Consider the following 23,638-nt stretch of genomic DNA (forward strand, 5'->3'; position numbering starts at 1 on the left):
TATCTTGTGTTAGTTCGACACTCGCGTATCTTCTATTTTATGTAACTTTACGTTGTTACTAGATTATCGATAGACTAAATTATACGTAGATTTTGTTTTGTATAAAATCATTTTTGAATCTTGTTAATCAGTTCGGCATTGGAATTTTTGTTTGTGCTAATTACTATTAAATAAATAAAAGTATTTAACGGAACGTCTGCTACGTGCTATTCATACTGAAGCGTTTTAATTTAGTTTCTCGATAAGTTATTTATCTAGTTTAATTAATTTTCTTATTAGTTTATATTATGTACAGTGCGAAGTATTCCTTTTTTAATTTTGTGTTGGGTTTACGGATACATTTAATCACAGCGCTTGTCTGGTCATCAAACGATCTTCATTTCTTATATTAATTAACGATATCAAAATGAAGGTACAGTAAATATTTTTTGGGTTATTTTAATTATCTTATTTAAATTTTATTTCAGCAGTTATTGATTTATTATAAAGAAATGTTAAACAAATGGCCTTTGCTTAATTATAAGTAGCTAGATTTTTCTAACCTAGTTAATTGTTTTTGTTATGTTGCTGAATAAATTCATTTTATATTTCATAGTTATTATTATACATTAATAGTTTTGTTTTTCTGAGATGCATTCGTTATCCTTCAATCGGTCAAACGTACTGAAAATCATTTATCGCCTTGTTTGTATATTTACATCAAAACTTTATTAATTAAGCGTAATAATATTTTACTTCGGTTGTTAAAAATATGAGCCTTTATGTCTCATAATGTATATTAATACAAATATTAAATAGTAAATAAACTAGATTACATTGAACAAAACATAACAGATTAGAATTTATTAATTATTAACTTACACTATACGAGCGTTGTGTTTTTAAAGTAAAATTATTTTGAACATAAACATGATCGTAGTCGTTTAAAAGTAGTTACATTCACTTACATACTTTCTCATTTATTTTCTCTTGGAATAAAAATTTCTCCTTTAGTAATTATATTTCTTAGAAATAAACTGTTTTATTTGTGTGTTTAAGTAATAATTTTGAATTATTTAGGCGCGTAATACTGTAATAGACAATCATTTAGGAGATTTAATAGTAATAGACAATTATTTATTCGGTAAGCCGATTTCTGTTGTGGAGTGGTATCGTCTCGGCCTTTCATCCGGATATCCGGGGTTCGAATCCCGGTCGGGCGTGGCATTTTTCATACGCTAAAATTTCCATCTTCGTATTTCCATGTAAATGCTTATTTTGTAAGCTTCTGTGGTAATCGATTCGCCATTCAAAAGTAAATAAATGATTATATATTGAACGGATTACTAACAAAACTTATTGTTCTGATGTAGGGTTAAGTACAAGGCGACTAATGATTTTCAATATATTTGTCCGGATAGAAAAATAAAGTATATCTGTGAACGTGTCATGTAAACATGTATTTACGATACGAAAATTAACGGGGTCCCGCTTTTAATTTTGTTCCTAACCAACCATTAAAATTTGTGAAAGAGAACTTCGTATTTATTATAACGTTATTTTAGACGGGAAGAATTATTTATTTGTACTTCTAAACTTTTTGCTTGTTCAGCGTTTACTGGAGATCCGGGTGAAATTGAAATAAAAGAAAATATAATGTCGTGAAGTTGCCGGGTACAGTAAAACGCGTGTTCGGCGGAATAAGGAAGCAAACGAAAACATTTTTCCTATTTAAGGTTCCAGATCATTGCCGCGGTATCTTACCGCCGTTTGACTATTTCCCGTAATATAACCAGAGGAATTACAATAGTTGTAATTCCTATTGTAACTTTTCATTAAATGAACAAAAAGTTTGAAGGAATATCCGGTCGACTTATATAAATCGTTGTAAGGTTGGCGGAGATTTACCGTATCTCAACACAAACGCAACAGCGGGAGAGGAAATTCCATATCGGATAGCTGTTTACGTAAATTTCTATGGCGTCTCCTACATCATCTATTTGAACAAATTTTACCTACATTTGAAATTATTAGCATTCTCAATAAATAAGGGTATATTTTTCAAAATCCACGAGTATTATAATTAAAAGAGACAAGATTTTAATATGCGGATAATTAAAGGAAAAGGGGACCCGAATTTTATATTAACATATAAAAAAAGGCTGTGAAAATGGCCTTCTTGTACGGATTTTACAGCTGTGATTACAACTCAGTTTATTTGTTAAAACTTTTGGAGTCCCTTATCTGAGGATTACCATAATTCCTCGTGTAATTCACGCACTTTTTTGACCAAAATTTTTTATCTAAAAGTAGGTGTGTGATTTTTGCGAAAAAAAAAATTTAACATGTATTTATAATTAATCTAAAATGTGATAATCGCTGAGAAAATATTTATTTGACTGAATATTTAGTTTTTTTTTTAATTTTATTTTGTTGAGAATTATTGCGTATTTGCGGATATTGAGAGACTAATAAATGTAAAAATTTCTTTTAAATACAATTTGTTTCTTTAAAATTAAATAACATAAAATAATAAATATATATAAAGCATACAAAATAATAATTCAAATAGAAAGACAATATTGATTTAATGAGCAGGTTCAAAATACAGTCTAATTTACTAAAATAACGTCATAATGATTGGTAGACTGATATTGCATTAACAATAAGATAGTAGTAGAAAAATCTAAAATTCAAACGATTCACTTTTTGCATGTATTTACTTTTACCGTTTACAAGAAACTACCCTACGCTTTTTTAATAAATAGAACGTTGTAACTTTCACTATTGTTTACCGATAACTCGCTGGACGGCTTATTTTCAACCGCTATCTCAAATGGAATAATTGCGATGCACTCTTCGTTCGTTGTTACCGCACGCTTACTGTTATCGCAACTGCGCCGAACTCAGCCTTGCAGAACTAGTGACTCTCTCCGCTGGTTTCCGGTATTATTTATATCTCCTGGCCTGCAGAACCAGAACCCGACCGTCCTTTAGATTATCGTAGTAAAATAATTTTCTTTGTCCACACCTTTACGTTTTTCTATAGTTTTTTCCGGTCCGGTAATCCTTCTGGTCGAATTGGAGCTTTTGGAATTGCCACTGCGACGGTTTTGTCGGAATCAAGGGTAATTCGTTTCCGTTTCTGCAAGTTTAGAAATTAAATCGATTATTAGTCGAAACGGAATTATTATTAAACTATATATTTTCATAGTAAAATTTCAGTAAGTCCAACCGATAGTTCTACTTCTGATAAAGTGCGTCTTCAAATTGTAGGACGCACAGATAATCATTTTCTGAGAATTATTTTATTAAACCAAACGAAACTTCCGTTGTACGATATTGTGAGACGGCAAATACGTTTTTATATTTCATAAACGAAAAATTAAATAGTTCTGCGACTAATAAAAACTGTGGTGAACTTATTCATCGATACTTATACGTAGTTCTGGGTGGTTGTCCGAGCTCGACCTGTTTTTCCTTTTCATTAATAATTATTAAATTGTAATTAAATCTTCTGTTATTCCGGGGCATATCTTTTTCAATTTGTGAACGATTTTGTATGCTGTTACGCTTCTGATTTTGAAGAAATTTCTAATAGCTCTTCTTTTGGACCTTATTCGTCGCTGTTGAAATTGACTCGTCGGAAACGCCTTTCAGCCGAGTTACGTTTCTCTTAAGTTATGCAGTATCTGCACCCAAAATTTTGTTATTTTGCAGCTTACATGTGTAGTGAACACTATCCTCGGATAAAATAATTTGGTTTCGATTAAATTTAGTTAAGAATAGAGTTAGATTTGGTTAAGGTTAAGTAGAGCAAAAAAGTCTCGAATTGTGACGTCATCGTATTAATGACGGTAAGTATCCATCAAATTTATTAACTAGTACTTACACACCGACCTATCTAACCTTATTTCCTAAACCTAACAAATCTCGATTAAATTTCGCTTAAAACAAATTATTTACTCCGTAACTTATGTAAATCGCACGTTTACCAATACACACACCTTAAACTTAACCTAAATTGATTTAGTCTTAAATGAATCAAACCTGATTCTTAATTTCACTGAAATCAAATCCGGCGGGTCCGTAACTATATAATTACTATCTATTTAATTAACGTTGCTATTTAATTTATTTCACTCCTTGATTTTCTGTCGATTTAAAAAAAAACTGAAATCTTAACTTAAAGAAATTTTTAATTCGTTTACATTTTATCTAGTATACAAAAAAAAAATTCAGTTTTTAAGAAATATCTTCTAATTTGTAACTGGAAAAAAACGTTTAAGATTTAAAATTTCACGCGTATTCATAAATTAAAGATATTTGATTGCTCGTTAGGAATAAACCTCACGTTACCCGAAAACTCTCAAGTTGTGAAAAAATTACTTTAAAATCTTTAGCCGTTGCTGGTGTTTTTTATATAGAAAAATAATAAAAAATAGAAAAAAATTTGCCTAATTTACTACTATTAAAAAAAGTATAATTTCCATTTAAAAAAGGTAGAAAAATCGATTTGATTTTTTTTTGGGTTGTGTTATCAAAAACATTTTCTGCTTGGTAATAATTTCATAGGACGTAACTTTAATATTAATTTCGGTATTAAAATTATGAAGCGGTTTTAAGTTATTACATCATTATAGACAGTTCATTTTATTGAAAATATAGTTAATTTCAAGTGATACTCGTTAGCAATGAATTTAGACAATTCAATTGATGGAAAATCGCCATCAAAAATTAAAGTCTTCTTGTTACAAGCTTATGCTTACTAACGATTGTTAGGTGTCATTGCCTTTTTAATAGTCTAATTAATAACGTTACGAATTACATTAATAACATTACATTATTAATGTAATAATATTACTTTACATTAATAACATTACGAATCGGTATTTAAGTATCAGTAGTTCTTTTATTCTGTTGATCGTAAGGATTAGTCGAATTATAAACATCATTACTCTTAATAAAATTAAATTTGATTTGATTATTTTTGTATGTCGGTTGTTTTTGTGTAGCATTACGGCTATAACAAATTTCGATTAACAATCTTAAATGATTATCAGCTCTATTAAGGGTTTATGCGATATATATATTCTGTCTCTATTCGAGTATCTTATTTTTACACAAACACGCGCACGCACACAAAAATTCGCTTAATTAATTAAGCGAATAATTTCGTAAATCGAGTAACGGTGTTTATTATACAGCCAGTGCCTGTAGAGAACAGAATGATTTCACTTTTAGGGTTCAATACCTTATGAATGTCGGTTTGCTTAGCGTACTGAAAAATACATAACCGTTGTACCGAGTGGGCTGAACGGGAATTTCACAAATTACTAATAAAAAAATGGTTAAAAAATAAATAAATAAAGGTTTTTTTTTATTACTAAATGTGTAATATACATTAGAAAAATTAACTATCGTCCTTCTGATGTTAGTAATTTAATTATTGAATTAAACATTTATTCCGATAAACTTTTGTTACGAAGTATAAAATGAACTAGTTTTCAATCGACAACTCAAAGCGGGTCAGGACATGGGATTTGAAAAAAAGTTGTCTTTGATGATTCCCAGGAATGAAAAACGCCAGGCATTTACGAGTTAGCGATTAAGTTATTTATCGGTGACCCACCGGGTTGGTCTAGTGGTGAACGGGTCTTCCAAAATCAGCTGATTTGGAAGTCGAGAGTTCCAGCGTTTAAGTCCTAGTAAAGTCAGTTATTTTTACACGGATTTGAATACTAGATCTTGGATACCGAGGTTCTTTGGCGGTCGGGTTTCAATTAACCACACATCTCAGGAACGGTCGAACTGAGACTGTACAAGACCACTTCATTTACACTCGTACATATCATCCTCATTCATCCTCTAAAGTAAGTTTTTCTTTTTTCCTGTTTAGCCTTCGGTAACTACCGTTTAGATAATACTTTTGTTAAATATATATTTGTTCTGTTAAATATAAAAAAATATAAAAAAATCACCTGAAGGGTAGAATTGCAGACAACGATACATTTTAGAAATGTAGTTTTTAGTTATGAGTCAACGTTTCAAATCAGTAACAAGTTGAACTGCCGAATATGGGGTAGCGAAACCCCCGTGAAACTTTGAAGCACATTCTCGATAGCCATGTCTTTTGTGCCCTAAGCAAACAAATACTATACGGCCCGTTCTTCTTCCAGGAGGCAACCGTAAATGATATCGTTTATTATACATGGTTAAATAAAATATTATGCGTGTTACGTTATACGTGCTTCAGAATTTTCTAAGTTTTCATCCTCAGTTAGACGATGATGACCGAGATAGATGACGGTACTCTCTGCAAGACAGAACACCACCTTGCTACCGCATAGAAGTCCCAGATTTTGTTGATAATCGATTCCCAGTTCGGTGAAGGTCCAATTACATGATCACCTGGCTCCCCAGATATAAACTCGCCCTCTCTTTTGTTGTAGGGGTTTCATTAAAGGTCTGGTTTATGTCCACCTTTGACTGCTGATCTTGTTGAGCTAATACTTCGACTTAACGCCGCAGCTGCAAAGGTAACTCCCGACTTGCTGGCTGCAGTCTAGCACGAAATAGACTTCAGATGGTACCTATTTGTATATCGCATTACAAATGGAAGCCATATCGAACCAAAGTGAAAGTTGGGTGACAAACTTGATGTGATGTGTTTTTCTGTGAAAGGAGACCTCAATCGAATCTGTAGGTAAAAGATTTCAATAAATTTTTATATGATTTTAAATTTGTGAAGGCCTTTTTGAATCGCCCAGTACTCTGGGATTTTGCCGCTTCTGTCGCAGAATTTCGAAAGTATTCTAAATGTACAAACGTTTTAATAGTTCAAGTTGTTGCAACTCGTAACATTTCAAAACACGAATCGGTTATTACACCTACATCCTAAGAAATAAAGACCCTCCTCTCGTTTTTTGTAATCTCACTTCAAATATGAACTCCAGCTATATTAAATTCCTTTTCCATAATTACTACAGGATTTTTATCACACGATGTACACAATTATGACGTTTATTACGTCGTTCCATTTTAAATATGCTTCATCAGAGTCAGAGAAATTAGGATCTGTTACCTAATGAAAAATTAATTCCTCATAAAATTTCATCCGTCTTTCAAAATCATCTTCATAAAGTACATTAAATAATCTTGGCCGATTACACTGGAAATTCAGTTTTTTTTTTTAGAATTATAAACATTTTCTGTGGATTTCCAACCTAACGGAAGCCTTTGCGGTTTACATTTGAGGGATCTTTACTAATTTCTCCACAAATAGTTGATTTGTTCTGAAATGGAACTAGACAACAATGTACAGTTATGACACTTAATACCTACAAATCTAAGGTGATCTTAGGCTATTTTTCCATTAACCTATGCAATATCATTTATAAAAGTCTAAAGGAAAATCGAAGTACTTTTTTTAAAAATATCTCAATTTTACTAGACTTATTGTACACGTGAAAGCCACGAAAACTTATTGCAACATGAAGTACCTTAAAAAAACTGACGTATTGGTTGATTAACGATTTTCCAGTACTCTGTTATTTTTTAAGTAACGGCTGTTTCAGGAACTATTATTTAAGAAAATTAAATATTTCTTTACGTTCGTTTCAACAAGCCGGGTAAGAAAATGTACATAATAAGCAAGAAACAAGATCGATAGAGAGACCTTTAAATAAGCATATTGTTTTTCGTAATCTGTACGTTGCAATCTGTTCAACTAGTGAATAATAAGCAACACCCCCTTCCGCGTTCCAATGAGATGAGAATGATATGTATGACTTGTAAATGTATTGTTGTATATGGTTCGTGCAAGGCCGTCTAGTCCTGTACACAATCAGGCCGACCATTCCTGAAAAGTGTGGTTAATTGATTTTTTAATGGCTACAACCAACTCTTTTAAAAAGTCTCAGGAATTTTTAATTAAAACTATGAGTAAAATGTATTTAGATAAAAAACATAAACACACACTCGATAAAACAGAATACAAAATAACAAAAATGAATTTAAATATTTTAATTTAATTAACGGTTTTAATTCAAAGTTATGATCAAAGTACACCGATATCCGTTGTCTGGTATTAACATCCGCATAAAAGCCACTGACATTTAGTAGGATTTGAGTAAATGCATATGAGAAATTGTTTTTCAGATTTTGAACTTGTTTATTTTCTGTAAAAATGATTTGGTTATCAGCGAAATAGTCGATGTGGAATATACTCGTACAAATTCGTGCAGTGTGGTGAAACATCGTGTATGCGAAGTTTATATACAATAATTTAGATGTTGAACTCGACTCTACTGCGATGATACTATCTCCTGACACCTTTATTCTTTCTTTCTTTCTCTTTACACATTCTTTTATTCGTTCATCTCCTTCCTATGACTCTTCGCTTTATATTATATTATAGTAAGGTTATACCGAGAACCTCGCGTTTATATAGGTTGGCTCTGTTTAACTTTAGTATATTTGTGAAATCAGATATTTGGAAGCACGTACCCCACGTAGCGAGAGGTCAGTAATGAGCGACACGTTCGTGCCCCTTTTATTACCTTCACAATGCTCAGTTAAATTGCAGTGCTTGTAGTAAAGTCGTTACTTATTTTTTTCTTTATTCTTATACTTAGTTAAATTTACCGTCAACCTATCTAATAAATTTAACCTGTTTCTTACTTGGTATTGTTCATTGAACCGTAACCGTAACATAACGATCCGATTTTTGTATTAAAACTGTTAATTGAATTAAAATATTTAAATGCATTTCTGTTATTATTTTGTAATTTGTTTTAAGGAGTGTGTACGTTTCTTAATATATTTTACTTATAATTTTAATTAAAAATTCCTGTAACTTATTAAAAAGAATAATCCCTGATAGTAATCCCTGAAATTTTTATTTAGTTATATTAATATTGTCGTCAGCTCACTTATCCGAATAATGTCGGGTCAATGTGTGTTTCTTGATGTTTTCCGTCTTGTTTTGTAAATCTTCCAGATTTATTCCCAGTTTTTCCATATCCTATCTCTTATTTACTTTATCTATCCGACTCTTTGCTTTCGATTCCAAATCTTCTCTACAATTCTTACGTATAGTATCTGCGATATGCTCTTGTCCTCTGTAAACCGCTTCGTTCGGTACTATCCGCCGTTGAATTGTTATCTATAAATTAAAAAAAAGCGATTAAATATTTTTGTCTACGCGAAGAATGTACAGTAATTTTTCTTACAAATTAAACGGAACGTTGTCACCGTATGTTTTTAATAACAGCTATAGATTAGACAGTTCCGCATAGCGTGATTCACTATTATCGACTGTTGGGAAAATTATTTAACGGATAGTCTAACCAGCGTTTCTCAGCAGGCTTACACAATATATAGGGGGTTTATTTTTCTTTCGATGCGACTCGTACTGGTTCATCGCCCTCGGACGGTGATCGTTTTCGATCGATTTTATTATAGACGATCCGTTTTTAATCACCGGATGATTTGTTTCTGTAAAGGGTAGACTTCGTATCGCGTTTGAGTTGCGTATCGCAAATATTGATTGGTTGTGTGAAGTGATTTTTTTCAGATCACGGGGAATGAAACGTGGAGCTTCTTAACGATACGATGTGATTTTGAATCGTTGCCGTACCATTTAACATTTCTACAATCAGTCGCACACTTATATGTCGACCCGATTCAATTACGGCTTTGATATGATCTGCATCGACTTCAGTAGGTCGACAAGGACGTCTCTCATCTTTGAGAGAAAAATTTCGTACACTTCACGTATCTCTTTGCGGACCTCAGCAACTTTCTTACCTTTAGAGAAATAAAAAAGTAAAATATGTCGAAAACGTTTGTTTTTGCTCTCAAAATATTAAAATCAATTGTATACTAAGAGGTGCAAACAAAATTACGCGCAATTCGCTTTTACAGTATGCTAAAAGTGGCAGCAATAAAATGCCAATAGGAAAAAAATCGTTACTTCAAAACGAACATAAGCTATCTTTTTGTGAAAATCGAGGTTACTTTCCCGCTAACCTCATAGAATTTTATAAAAATTGTGATGATTATATTTATAAAAACTAATAATGCTGTTCAGAATCCTACCTGATATGCTACTAAAAAAAAAAAGAAAAAAAAGTAAAATAAAAGATCGGTCAATAAGTAGCTCAAATTGAGTTTAATATTTATCGATGATTTGAAGTTCCCTTAATTCAAAAATTGTTTGGTGTTTTTTTTTTTTTTTTAATTTAGGTTATATTATACTTACATTATCATGTAATATTATGTAGTAATATAAAACAACTTATGTAATTGTTTTTATCTGTACTAATATTTTGAGAAAGGTGTAACCTTCTGATATAAAATTTGTTCGGCAGGTTATATATTAAGAGAATTAATACATACAGAAGAAAAACTGGCTAAGGTGGTTAGTAATATTAAACGGGTTCTATTCAACGAAAGAGGTTAGAATTTATAAAAAATTAAGACTTTTATATGTTGAGTCTGCGTTCACAATATTTATTACTTGTTAGATTTATTTTAATTTTTAATACTGGGAAATTTTCCTTTGTGGAAGTTATCCTTTTGACTTTTTAAAAATAATTTACTTGAATTATTAATTATAACGGTACCCTTTAGTGTAACAGTGATCGGTGGACGTTTTAATATATAGATTACTTTCATTCTCACAGAAATATGAAATAGAAGAATTAAACGTAGATAGCGTAATTTATTAATGGAAGTCTTATCTCGGTACTATAACATTTTCTAGTCGGTATAAAATTTTATTCCGGTAATGTAAGCGACGTTAATATACGATTCCCATTTGAACATAGAAGTTAAATAACATTGGAAATTATAAGTAAACGGATAGCGAGCGAGTTTATATTCATCATACGCTGTTGGTATTTGTAGTGCAGATTTGCATTAGGTAAAGGCATTCTTCCATAAATATTCTGACAAGCCCGTGAAACTAGGAAAAGTACATGTAAAAGGAAAAAAAATAAAATTCTCGTTTTTGTAAATGTCTACTTAAATTGGACAAGGAAAAGATATTATTTGATATTTTCACATATTTTAATTTTCTAGAATGTATTTTTTTTCACCCGGGAAAGTTAGCAAAATAAAAAGTATAATTCTATTATCGAAGCCAAGAAATTAATTTAAAACTCCCGAATTAAAATTAGGCTTTTAAGAATCTAATCGCAGTTATCGAGGGTATATTTTTAATTTTTTTATCTATAACAAAAACTATACCTGTGAAAAATATTATTGGCATTTGGAAAATAGGAGTAACAAAGTTCCGTAGATCGTTGGAGATCATCCAACGATCCGTTTTGTAACCGTTACGACAAATTCTTTGGCTTTTTCAAATTGAGAAAAGATTTAACTTTTCAAAATTATGCCTTACTCTATTTCATTAATCGCTTTTGATTTCTAATAGAAAACCGTAGTTAATTTACATCGTATAATCTAAACGAGTAATCTGCTTTCCAAACGGATATAGCCTGCTGTAAGGTAATATAATATGCTATAAGGGCGATTTACTTTACTTTTCTTGTTCTAAACTAGTAAATCATTTTTTCGTTCGTAATCCGCGTATTAAATTAGAATTGTACGTATTCCATTTTTACTTTTCCGGCTAAATAATTATTATCGTATATCGGGGGTTATGCCGGTCTTGATCTCATGATCACCTCTAAAGAAAAAAAATTAGCATCGAACAATTTTGGAAGAACGTATATATGTTTGCACATTATTGCGTAATATATACCGATCGGATGAACCGATTTAGATGAAATTCGGTACGATAATTTCAATATACAAGGTAGACCAGGAAAACGGGAAACTTTGAAAGCGTAGTGGGAACATGTGGTAGCAATTGATGTCCGTGCTGTTGAGGCAGGGACAACCTTGCCATTTAGTAGCAATGGATCGGCGGAAGAGTTCGCAACGTACGTTTATGTGAAGGGTGTTATAAAATCGGTGATAGTTTATGTGCTGCTTGTAGGGAATTTTGGCATCGGTACAATTTAGGACGTCGTGATCGTGTTCTATCTTCCCGCACGGTCAAAACACGAGTTGAGAATTTTAAGCAGATGGGTTCAGCTTCAAAGAAGAAACCGTTAGCAGCTCCACGAATTCAGCGAACCCAGCAGAATATTGAAACCGATCTGGCTTCGTTCACGATCAAGAAAACAAGAGATTATAAGATGCCCTCGACCTTCTGCTCGTAAACACGCATCAGCTTTGCGCCTCAGCCGAAGAACCGTTCAAAGAATACTCCATCAGGAGTTACAATTCTATCCGTACAAAGTGTAGATTGTGCAGCAGTTAAGACAAACGCTGCGGTGGGAGTTCTTGGGAAAGATTATGGAGAAGATCAACTGCTAGCCCGGTTTCATTGAAAACTTGTGGTTCTCGGACAAAGCGTATTTCCATATTAACGGAAATGGAATGTAATGTAGTTTTAATTTTCAAATATAAACTTGCAAAATAAATTTTTATCGTCGGTGACAATTATTTCAAAATTTCCTGTTTTCTTGGTTCACTTTGTACGAGGCATCAACTTCATTTAAGTTTAGTCATAATCGATCAATTCATCCCAATTAATGTTTGTTTTATCTTATCCAAATCCCCTTAAAAAAATTGAACATAATTATTTCATATTTTTTGTCATTTCCGGACTCAAAAATCACATTTTTGTATTAATTTGATGATTCCATTTCATTAGCGTTTCACGATGGATATTTATTTGGCGGTTTCATTCACGGGTGTTGAAAAATAAGCCCATTATTTTCTCCCCTTTTCTGTCAATTATCTTTTGACCTGATATCTTCAGATTGGATAAGCCTACTTTTATATAATCTTATATAAGATCTGTGAACGAATCATTCATCCCGTTTAATTTTACTAAAATTATGTTGAGGGTGGGAATATACAGCTACTGTGATTCCCGCACATCACAGTTTTACACGTTTAGTAGAATACGTTTTTTGTATACTTAAATATTTCTTAGGAGGCGCTTACATGTTTGGTTCGTGTTGTTGTATCCTATCAGACCTCAGATTAAAAGGGCGAGGGCAAAAACCTTTTTTCCATTTTCTTTTTATAAATGTTAAAGTTTCCTCACGTTTAAAAATAATTTGCTATTTTAAGTTTTCCTCGAATTATGCAATTCTTTGTCGGCTTATTACTTTTTTTTCTATAATTAAGTTTTAACAGTAAAAACTTAATCTTACCAGTGGTCTTGCTGGAATATAATTTAAAAAGTTTTGTAAAAGCTTGCAAAATAACGAAATTCTTTTTATTTTGTAACATAAAATTCCGTTAAAAAAATTAATTTTCATTTTTTTCTTATCACGTAAGTTTTATCTTAAACAAACGTTACGACCTTGTGGTAGGACATTGCAATTGAACTTAAATTATTGTACTTTTATATATTTGCTTAATTTCTAAAGTTCCGCGGCTGTACAATTTAATATTTAAAAAAAAAATGTTAATTATAGGTAGTCAATAGATACGATCAAAAATAAATAAGTTGTTTTGTAATGATATAACACGAAAGTTTGTTTTTATTTTCGTATTGTAATCACCAGGTATAACCAATAAGGTAATATAAAGTCGAGTTAGATTAAAAATTTAGAATGCGTACTTTTCCTTAACTTTCTTTGGTTTTTTTTTAATACAAATTTTTGTAAAAAAAATGGAATCGCTTAGCATAATTGTAAAGCGATCTGGAAATAAAATAAGACCACGCATGACTTTTTTAATTAAACGAATCGTTACGCTTCAAACTTTGCGTAAAAGATATAGTACGTTAATTAGAGTTTATTTCGGTCTATTACATGCGATGGTGTGATAAACCACTGATTTAATGAGATTAATTAATCACAATTTAATAATTAATAATATATAATGGTTACTGATGCGTAGGCTTAGCTGTTCAATGGTCTTGTATCGCAAATAATTAATTGTAAGATATTGGGCGTGAAACAAGATTTAAGATTTTCTCACTTGGACGAAAAAATAACGGAAAGGATTCCAAATTTAGGTACAGGAATATTTTTCATCGTAAATGTTGTACTCCTTTAAAAATGTATGACTTAGAGTTAAGTTCTACATTTATAAAGGAGCCGCGTAAAAAGTAAACAGCCTGGTGAATAGGAGGACAATTTAAAAATCCGATCTATTACAGTTTATTTTTCAGAGTTAAAATCTAATGTAAATTTATAATTTGCTTTGTACTGTGATTCATTTGCACGTGACTTTTATTCTTCTCGTTTATTTATTTATTGAAATTTGTGTAATAAAAGCTATTAAACTCGCTAAAATTGTATTCAACGTAATTGTTTTTTCTTCTTCTAATAATTAAATCTGTTCCAAACATTAAGAGTTTTAATTAAACAAAAGGTAAAAACTTTTTCAATAGCAGCAGTTGATCAAACAAATTTATTTTGGTAGTCCAACTATTTAAGGTTGAAAAATTAAACTTTTTCAATCAACCGGGATTTCTCTAAATTATTTGATCGAGTAAAATTTAATTTGTTTGTGGTACAATCGCACATAATTAGGCGCGCGCCTAATTATCACTCACACACACACACACACACACACACACACACACACACACACATATATATATATATATATATATATATATATATATATATATATACACACACACACACACACACACACACACACACACACACACACACACACACACACACACACACACACACATACACACTTAGCGAGAAAGATATACAAACCACTTGCTTGTGAAGGATTCTATTAGGTAATATCTTAATGTAATTTAATATCTTTGTTTATCATGACGTTTTAATCGAGAGGTACAAAGAGATTATTATAGTCGCAGGTTCTGCAGGTGTGCCAGAAGAAAACAGGAACTGAATTTACATTAGATTAATACTACGCGTGTTCTTAATTAGTAATGAAGTTTGCTTCGTGATTATCTATTATAAAAAGAATCGACGCTAATTATTTTGTTATATTGTTGAAATAGTAGCCTACACTAAAAATCTATTATTTTTTTTCTTTTATGCACGCAGTCACAACTGATAAAACGGACAGACGCCACGTCCGAGTTATAATATGATGTTTTAAGCGAGTGGTTACGGGAATAGTCTAATAAATTACAGTACAGTATGTCTGATCGTCGCCGAAACGTCATTAGCTGTGGCTGCAGTTGAGCGAGCTCGTGTTGTTGCCGACTGGCAACAACACGAGCTACCGGAGAATTCAGACAGCATTAAACTTCTTTCAGTATCTTGCTACACGTCTCGATATCGCACGACGGTGTGCCGCATTTATTTGTCGTATTCGTTAACGTGTCCAGTTTTCCTTCTCTTAAAGCATCTTGTTTTGCGTATCTTAGTGTTATCAGAACTTCGTTGTTTTTAGTTTTGAAGATGTCGAAACCACAAAAATGTAAGCAAATCTCATTAAGTTTATTTCAGAAAGCAGAGATTCTTAGAAGAATTGACACGGCTAAAAAATTGATGACGTAGCCTCACTGTATGGAATCGGGCGTGCAACGATTTATGACTTCCAAAAAATGAGGTAAAAATAGAAAATTTGTAAAAAATAATGTCAGTGCTAAATGTGATCGGAAAACATTACAATATGTCGCGTTTTCGTTAATGGAAGATGCTTGGTTTATCCAGGAACGTTGCAAGTATACTTCTCTTTCTGGCGAAATCATCAAAGAAAAAGCAAAGCTTTTCTATAAAGAAATGAAGAAGTACGAGGATTTCCTCGCAAGTGACGGGTGATTTGAAAAATTCATGAAGCTCTATTGAATCCGTTTACTATCCACCACATGTGAGAAATTTTTTTGTGATTTTACTGCCGTCAGTCCATATAAAGAAAAATTTATAAAGACAGGTAAAGAGTTGGGTTTATAATGCCGATGAGTTGGCTAGTTTGGAGGCGCTACCGTAAAAACATTTGTCCGTTGTGCTGAAAAGAGCGCTTCAGGTCGCAAAATGTCGAAAAACAGAATTACGTTTATGCTTTGTTCAAACGCGAGTTTGATACTCGTAAACTTGAATCGCTTGTTATAGGCGAGTCCAAAATTACTAGGGCTTTTAAAAAGGTTAGACTTCCTGTAAAATACAAAAATCAAAGCCGAGCTTGGATGCCAAGAGAAATATTTTTTGAACGGTTTAACGTGTAGTTTGTGTCATCAGTAGAAAATTCCTTAAATAAAGACAGTTACCACAAAAACTATTGTTACGTTTAGATAACTGTACGGGGCAGCCGGATGAGGAAGACTTAGAAATTAAAGATGAGTTTATACGTGTCTTAATTCTTCGGTAGTATGTTACGGCTATCATTCAGTCGACGGATCAGAATGTAATCCATATGATTAAAACAAACTATAAAAACAGGCAGTTGTATAACGTAGTGAGTAAATCGGAAAATACGCCTCATTTAAAGCATTTAAAAGAAATAAATCTTAAAGTCGTCTTATTTGATCTCGCACAAGCATTGGAAAAGATTCCTGCCAAAACAATAGTGTGCTCTTAGAAAGATTTGTGGCCACCTCATCTTCTGTTACATTTATAAGAAAAACTATTGGAAAATTAACAAATACCGGCGACATCCGGAAGTAGTGATTTCGGATGATGATAGCGAAAACGTGACGCCTTCGTCATTGATTGGTATCGTAGGTCACGAAAGCGCTTCGAATGCGTTTAACGTTTGTATCAAGTGGGCTGAAGAAAATGAGGCGGCAGCTGCCGATATTTTAACATAAAAATGTTTGCCAGAAAATATTTTATACTGTCGTTTAAAGTTAAAAACCAAAAGAATACTGACGAGTATTTTTTTGTTAAGTAAGTTTTTGTATGTATTATTATTATTATTTTCTTAATCAAATTACATCAGTTATTCAAAGTAATAAATGTATATAAAAGTACGTAACGTTTTCTGTCGGTTATTCCATTGAAATTAGGATAATACCAGTAATTCCGACAAATTCCGGTAATCCGACATCAGAGCTGCCCTAAATGTGTCGGATTATCGAGAGCCTACTGTACTACGATTTGAACCTGAGAACATTCGACTTCAAAAATCAGCTGTTAAACAACCGTTTCGCCACGAGTAAACCACTAGACCGACTCGGTGGATTAATTTTAGCAAATTTCAACAAATTACCTATCGTTTTATTGACAATAAAATGCTTAAATACCCGACAAAAAAAAATAATTCGATGAAAGTAATATTTTCGGAGCATTTGACGATTAAAGAATTTTAACGGTCTTAATTTTGAAACTTTTAAAGATAAAATTTTCAACCTATTTTTTTTTATTTTAAGAAGTTGATTGGCGAATGTTCACGGAATTTTAGTACAATACATTGATTGATATGTTCCTAAATATAAAATTTTATTGAAAAACATAAAACGGCAGATAGAGGGAATTAAGCGAATTAAACATTTGTCCGCGTGAATCTCTGCGTTTATTTTGATTTCCTGTATCAGTCCTTCAAGTCTGGCAAACACCTTCCGGGACACTATAATATGGTGGTCATAATTGGCCATTCGGTGTGGTTTTTTTGTGAAAGTTTTTTCTGTTCAAATATTTTTATCTTAAATTCCTCCTTATCTATTTTATTTTATATATTTACAAGCCGCGACAAATAGAATGATGCTACCGCAGATACAAAGCGCTAAATATCTGTTTTTAGAATTCGGAATTCAGCTCTTTACTCGAAGTATATTTTCCATCGCGCTTTCCTCATCCGTAACAATTATTTCTTCGCCGAATCTCCTTTCCAAACTTCAGCTTACGATCAGCATCTCTTAATTGCCTAGCCGTCCACTAAGGTAGGTGTAATATAAACGCGTATATATTTTATTTTTTCTGTTGTCGATTGGAGACAGTGTATAAAAATTCCTTTCTGTCAGAAAGAAGTCAATTAATTTGTTAATTTACGATATATATATTACGTATAAGGCATTTTTATAATACTGCAACGAAACAATGTTAAAGAAAATCAGATGCAAATGGCATTCATTAGAGTTACTTTCGTTAGAAGTAATTTATTTTTATTATTTAATTACAATTTGGTGAACAGAATGAAAGTATACCTTCAGGGATGGATATGTTGAATTTTTTTTGAGACTTGTATTATACGTTGAAGTAATCGGCTGGCTTTTTGTCCTTTCTTAATAAATTAACAGGAAACATTCCTTTTTTCAGTTTCAGTAGCGATAAATACGTGTTTTTTTATATGATTAATTCACCATATAAGCTTCAAAGCTTGTGCACGGTAATATGAAATGGAAATTTGTAGCGTGTGAAAAATGCCATGCACGATCTGTATTCGAACCCGGATTTCCGGATGAAAGGACGAGACGCTACCACTTTGCCACGGATTCCTTAGAAAGGCTCTGACATTTTTGAAACTGCTGTTGTCAAGTTCAAGGGACTTATAACCGTTTGGTTGCAGTATATAACAGAATAAACGATTTTACTTTCCCGGCTAGAGCGATATTGCTGTTGTAGGAATTATAGCTGTAACCAGAAATTATCTAGATCGATCATAAAAAATCTTAAACGGTAGTTTTTTTATAAGTTTTATGCCTTAGGAGACATTTAAAAACGATTAACAAAAAAATAGTTTTAAGTAAATTATAAATAATATACAAAAAAGGTTTTTTGTTCCGACGCTTTCAAGTCCAAAAAATACATTTTTGTTAGACGGACGTTTGTGCGTATGTATGTGTCGTCCTGTATATGGTATTATAACTCTGGATCCTGTTGACGGATGTCCTCAATCTTGGTAATTAATACCTTCAGCGGAGAAAGAATTTTTCAAAAAATAGAAAAAGGGTTGGAAGTGTTTTGCCCGAAATAATATTTCAAGTCTTTATTAGGGTACTTACAAAATTTGAAGTTTTTTTATCGAAGACACAGATCACGAAAAACGGTTTTATTTAATATTCATCCCTTCACCAAAAAATGTTATATATCTTTTGTTTTTTAACCGTATCTTACTTCAGAAAAGAAGATAACGGGAATCTTCTGAATTGATATTTTCTATATCGATAGGCCTTCAAACCGCTATAAGCTTTTTTTTTCGATCCCAATCCGATGATCTGTCATAAAAAAATAATATTTTTTTTAATTTTTAAAAATATGTTTTAAATTTAAATCCATCCCGCAAATTACCCGTTGCATTTAAAATTTAAAAATCTTAATTTTTTGATAGTCCTTACTCTTTAGTATTCTTGAAAAATAAAAGGGTAGTCAAAAATTATCATCCCCTTCGTAAAAAATTTCAACTTTGTTCGTTTAGAATTTTGTATCTTTGTATTTTTTAAACAATTTTATAAAGTCGCTTTAAAAAGCGGAATACGAATAGTATCTCCGTCGCTTGAAATAAATATAAATGTAACGGTTCATACTACGGGAGAAACTTGAATTGTACATGGACGAAGAGAAAATAAATAATTTTTAAGAAACGGCAATCTGGGAAAAATCCTTTCGTGAATTGCAGCAGGAGTTATAGAAATAGGTGTCAACCGTGGGCACAACCGAGTGACATATCGACAAAAGCCATACCGTATTCACTCGCTGAACGTTTAGTTATCGCGTATCTTTAGAAAAAAATAACAACGCGAAACGATAGTTTCACCGTTCAACTTTAAGATGAATTATAACAAATTGTTTATAATTATAAGATAATAAATCGATGTTTCTTATTTAAATATTAGAAAGCTTTTTCCCCTCGTTTTTATTGTTTCGTCTATTGCACTCGATAATGATCTTTGGCGATGTTGTTGAATAGTGAAACGCTAGCGGGCTGAATTTAGGAGCGAGCGTGAACGTTTCAAAACTTCGAGAGCGATAAACGAAAGAATGGTCGTTTCATGTGTCGGTTAATGAAGAGTTAAGAAGAAAAGGGGAAGATAAAGCGAGCAAGAGAGAAAGGACGAGAATCAGAAAGAAAATAGAAATAGAAAGATTGTTTTTCAGATGGTTAAAGAGCGGTGAACGTGTGACAGAAGATATGCGGGCGGTATATCTCGATTCGGTTTTACTATAACTTCTGCTCTGGATAATACAAAAGCGAGGCTCAACTAGTCGTAGTACTGAAAGTGCGGTCGGTCAAGCGGTTTGTCGGTTGTTTTTGACCTCGTGTACAAATATCAGCGTATATTCATGCCTCTTCTCTCACTTGTAGTTTTGTTGCACGTCCGGTGCAATATGTCCGCCACTAGTCTATTACCCTTAACGCGCCACCACTTCTCTATCGGAGGAATTTTAATTTATTAACAACCGACCTCCGCTCTCCCAACCTCCCTTCTTTGCCGCTTACCTTTACCCTTTTAATTTCATTTCATGTCGTGCTACTACTGCTACTACTATATTTTAGTAAATTGTGTACAGAACCGTAAAACTTCCCGTTTTACTAGAGTCGAGTGGCGTGGCGTTTTGAAAAGTGAAAACTTTGGAGCTTTTACTGTTATCGTATTTGTTATATTGAAAGTTTAACATTATTTGCGGAGTTATTATTAAAATTTGTATATTATCATTGGCCGACCGTTATTATATGTTTTCATTTTATTTAAAATTAAATTTACTGGTACGCAAATATTTTTTTATTATTTTTCCCTACATCCCTGGGCCGGACATCCAATTAAGTATACTCGGCCCAGAGACGTGTCTTTTGACTCGAAGGCGGTCTTCCCGCCCACCGGTTTTACACTCGGCACGGCAGGTCAACCGCCCCGGTACTAGATCTTTTCTTGCCTGCCTCTAATTCCCGCCAACGAGGGCAAAGCCCGGCTATGCCGTTCCCCACCCCCGCCCACAGAAACCGGTCTTTATGCCATTTGCCTCAGGCCGGTGCGACCAGCAAAAGGAGCGCGCGCACCCCCAAAACCAGCCACACCGGCCGGGTCTAGGTCATTTAATTTTATCCCCGCGAAATCTCCCCGGATTCTCCGTCCCCTCACCGAAACCTGCACGCCAGGGCATACAGGCTCTCAGAGACGGGGCTGTCCACCTATCCCTATTTACGATTGAACCTAACGATTCCTTCGTCGCGCCTCCTCTTCCTTAGTGCGAAGAACCGTACCGGCGAAATTGTTAAAAACGTTTCAGTTCTGCTCCCTCCTTAGCGACCACTCTACTATGTTATTCGCGTTCAGGTTATTGACTGCTATGAATTGTCCGTATTGTGCCCATCTCCGACATTCGAACATCGTATGCTCTGCGTCGTCCACCTGCTAGCAGTAGTCGCAGTTGGGTGTGTCTATCTTGCCGAATCTTTTTAAATAGTAACCAAAACATCCATGACCCGACATCATCTGTGTTATGTAAAAGTTCACCTCGCCATGTTGGCGATCCAGCCATGCGTCCAAATCACTTATTAACCTTCTGGTCCAGGTCGCAGCGTTAGTCTCTGCCCATACTTCCTTCCATCACTGTCGGGTCATCGCCTCGGTCTCAGCTCTACTACATCCTTCTAAACTCACTTTCCTGCTCTTGATCTGAAGTTCTATCGGCGGGACCGACGCAAGCACACATATAGCTTCATATGACAGGGTACGATACCCTGCCACCACTTCCAACAATGCCGTTCTGTGCATTCTTCGCAGTATATCCTTATTTCTTTGTATCCTGATTGCATCAGCCCAAACCGGCGCCGCGTATAACGCCGCAGACACCGCCGCCTTCTTTCTTTTCCTGTTTAGCCTCCGGTAACTACCGTTTAGATAATTCTTCAGAGGATGAATGAGGATGATATGTATGAGTGCGAATGAAGTGTAGTCTTGTACATTCTCAGTTCGACCATTCCTGAGATGTGTGGTTAATTGAAACCCAACCACCAAAGAACACCGGTATCCACGATCTATTATTCAAATCCGTGTAAAAATAACTGGCTTTACTAGGACTTGAACGCTGTAACTCTCGACTTCCAAATCAGCTGATTTGGGAAGACGCGTTAACCACTAGACCAACCCGGTGGGTTAGACACCGCAGCCTACGTAAATATTACTTTTTTTTCACCTTACTCTCGGGCCGGACCCACAACAAAGCATAGCAAGGCCCAGGTTGTCTACTCTGATGTGCCTCCCCGTCCGCCGACGTAAATATTACTTAAATTTTTGTGACAAAATGGATTAAATTAAACTGGTAAACGACATAATTAAAAGCTACTTATTTTATTATATTAAAAAATTCATTTAAAAAAATGATAACAAAGCTCTCCTTTAAATGAATAAGTACTTTAACCGGTAAAATTACTACTTCATATTTAAAAAAAAAAAAAAAATTGATGCGGCCACATGATTTCCTTGTACGGCTATTAAATTACATATACACATTTTTTTTTAAATGAAAAGCGCGTAAAATTTTATTTCATTAATAACTTTTTATTGTCATTATAGAGTTAATATTTATTGTAAAAGTTTTTTTTTTTTACAATCGGAGGTTATTAATTAAAAAAAAGGTGTTGGAAGTCTGATTCGAAAAGATTCCCTTGTAAGATCCAAATATTTCATTAATTAAAATTTTATTTGGCTATAACTGTGGAACCGATGAATATAAGTACCAATCGTTGTAAAGCTCTCAACGGGAGCTTATTACTGCAGAAATTCCAAAATCCAAATTTTTTGGATTTTGGGGTTTTTTGGATTCTTTTGGTTTAGTCGATTGCAATCTATACGGGAGGTGCACTGCTAGATGTTGCAACCGTCCTAAATCCAAAATTTCAATATTCTACAGCTAATCGTTTTTGAGTTATGCGAGATACATACATACATATATTCTTACGTACAGTATGTACGATTAGTAGTCAAAATGGATTCAGGGATGGTTAAAATGGACATTTCCGTTGAAATCTGGAAACCGAAATTTTTCTCTATCGCAATACTTCCTTTACTTCTAACAAGGAAGTAAAAAAAAAATATCAGTGATATAGTCAAATTTATTTCTTGATTAAAAAAACAAAATTTTGATTGTTGTATACAGATGATTGAAAAGTTTACCTTTTACAGGGCTTTTGACAAAGAAATTAAAATAATTTTGAGATCTGTTCTACAAGGGAAGTAAAGAATGATATCTTATAAACATAGGTCCGAAAACGCTTCTTCCTTGAATTATAACCTGCGAAAAACTTTCTTCCGATTTCTTCCCTAAACTGATGTCATACTGAATTTCATGAAAATTAAACGAAAGAGTAAATTTAACGGTTTCATATTCGCGGCAGAGCGGCAGCATCTTTCATCCGGTGGTCCCGGGCTCGAATCCCGGTTATGCATTTTCATACGCTAAAACATTCCATTTCTATATCCCGCGTACAAGCTCCATGCGTATGCGACGATATTATCAAGCAATATCTTATCTAACTTAATAGATAAAAGTAAAACGGATCCCAAAACTATATCTCTTGTAATTTTTTATAAAATTATTGTAAAACATAACTTTTTAGGTTTGGTGTAGAAAATCTTCGTTAAATTGCTGTAAACGAATAAAATTTTACTGCAAAACTTGTAAAGGAGATTTTAATAAGTATTTCGGATCGAATCACGTTTTGACCGTCTGTTTATATTTTACTGATGAAATATATTATTACAGTAATAAAATATTTTAATAATAAAACTATTATTAAATAGTTTAGT

At 33.1% G+C, this 23,638-nt stretch overlaps 1 protein-coding gene across 1 annotated transcript in view; it reads left to right on the plus strand.

Annotated features, from left to right (window-relative positions):
• Positions 1-274: 274 nt before the first annotated feature.
• Ddr (discoidin domain-containing receptor 2) overlaps positions 275-23,638 on the plus strand; it is a 597,456-nt gene continuing 574,092 nt past the window's right edge. Inside the window, exon 1 of the mRNA XM_075373682.1 lies at positions 275-412. The gene's annotated coding sequence lies outside the window, so the exon portion shown is untranslated. The remainder of the gene's footprint in view (positions 413-23,638) is intronic.

This window comes from Lycorma delicatula, chromosome 8 (assembly GCF_047948215.1).
Source record: "Lycorma delicatula isolate Av1 chromosome 8, ASM4794821v1, whole genome shotgun sequence".
In the NCBI taxonomy this organism is placed as follows: domain Eukaryota; kingdom Metazoa; phylum Arthropoda; class Insecta; order Hemiptera; family Fulgoridae; genus Lycorma; species Lycorma delicatula.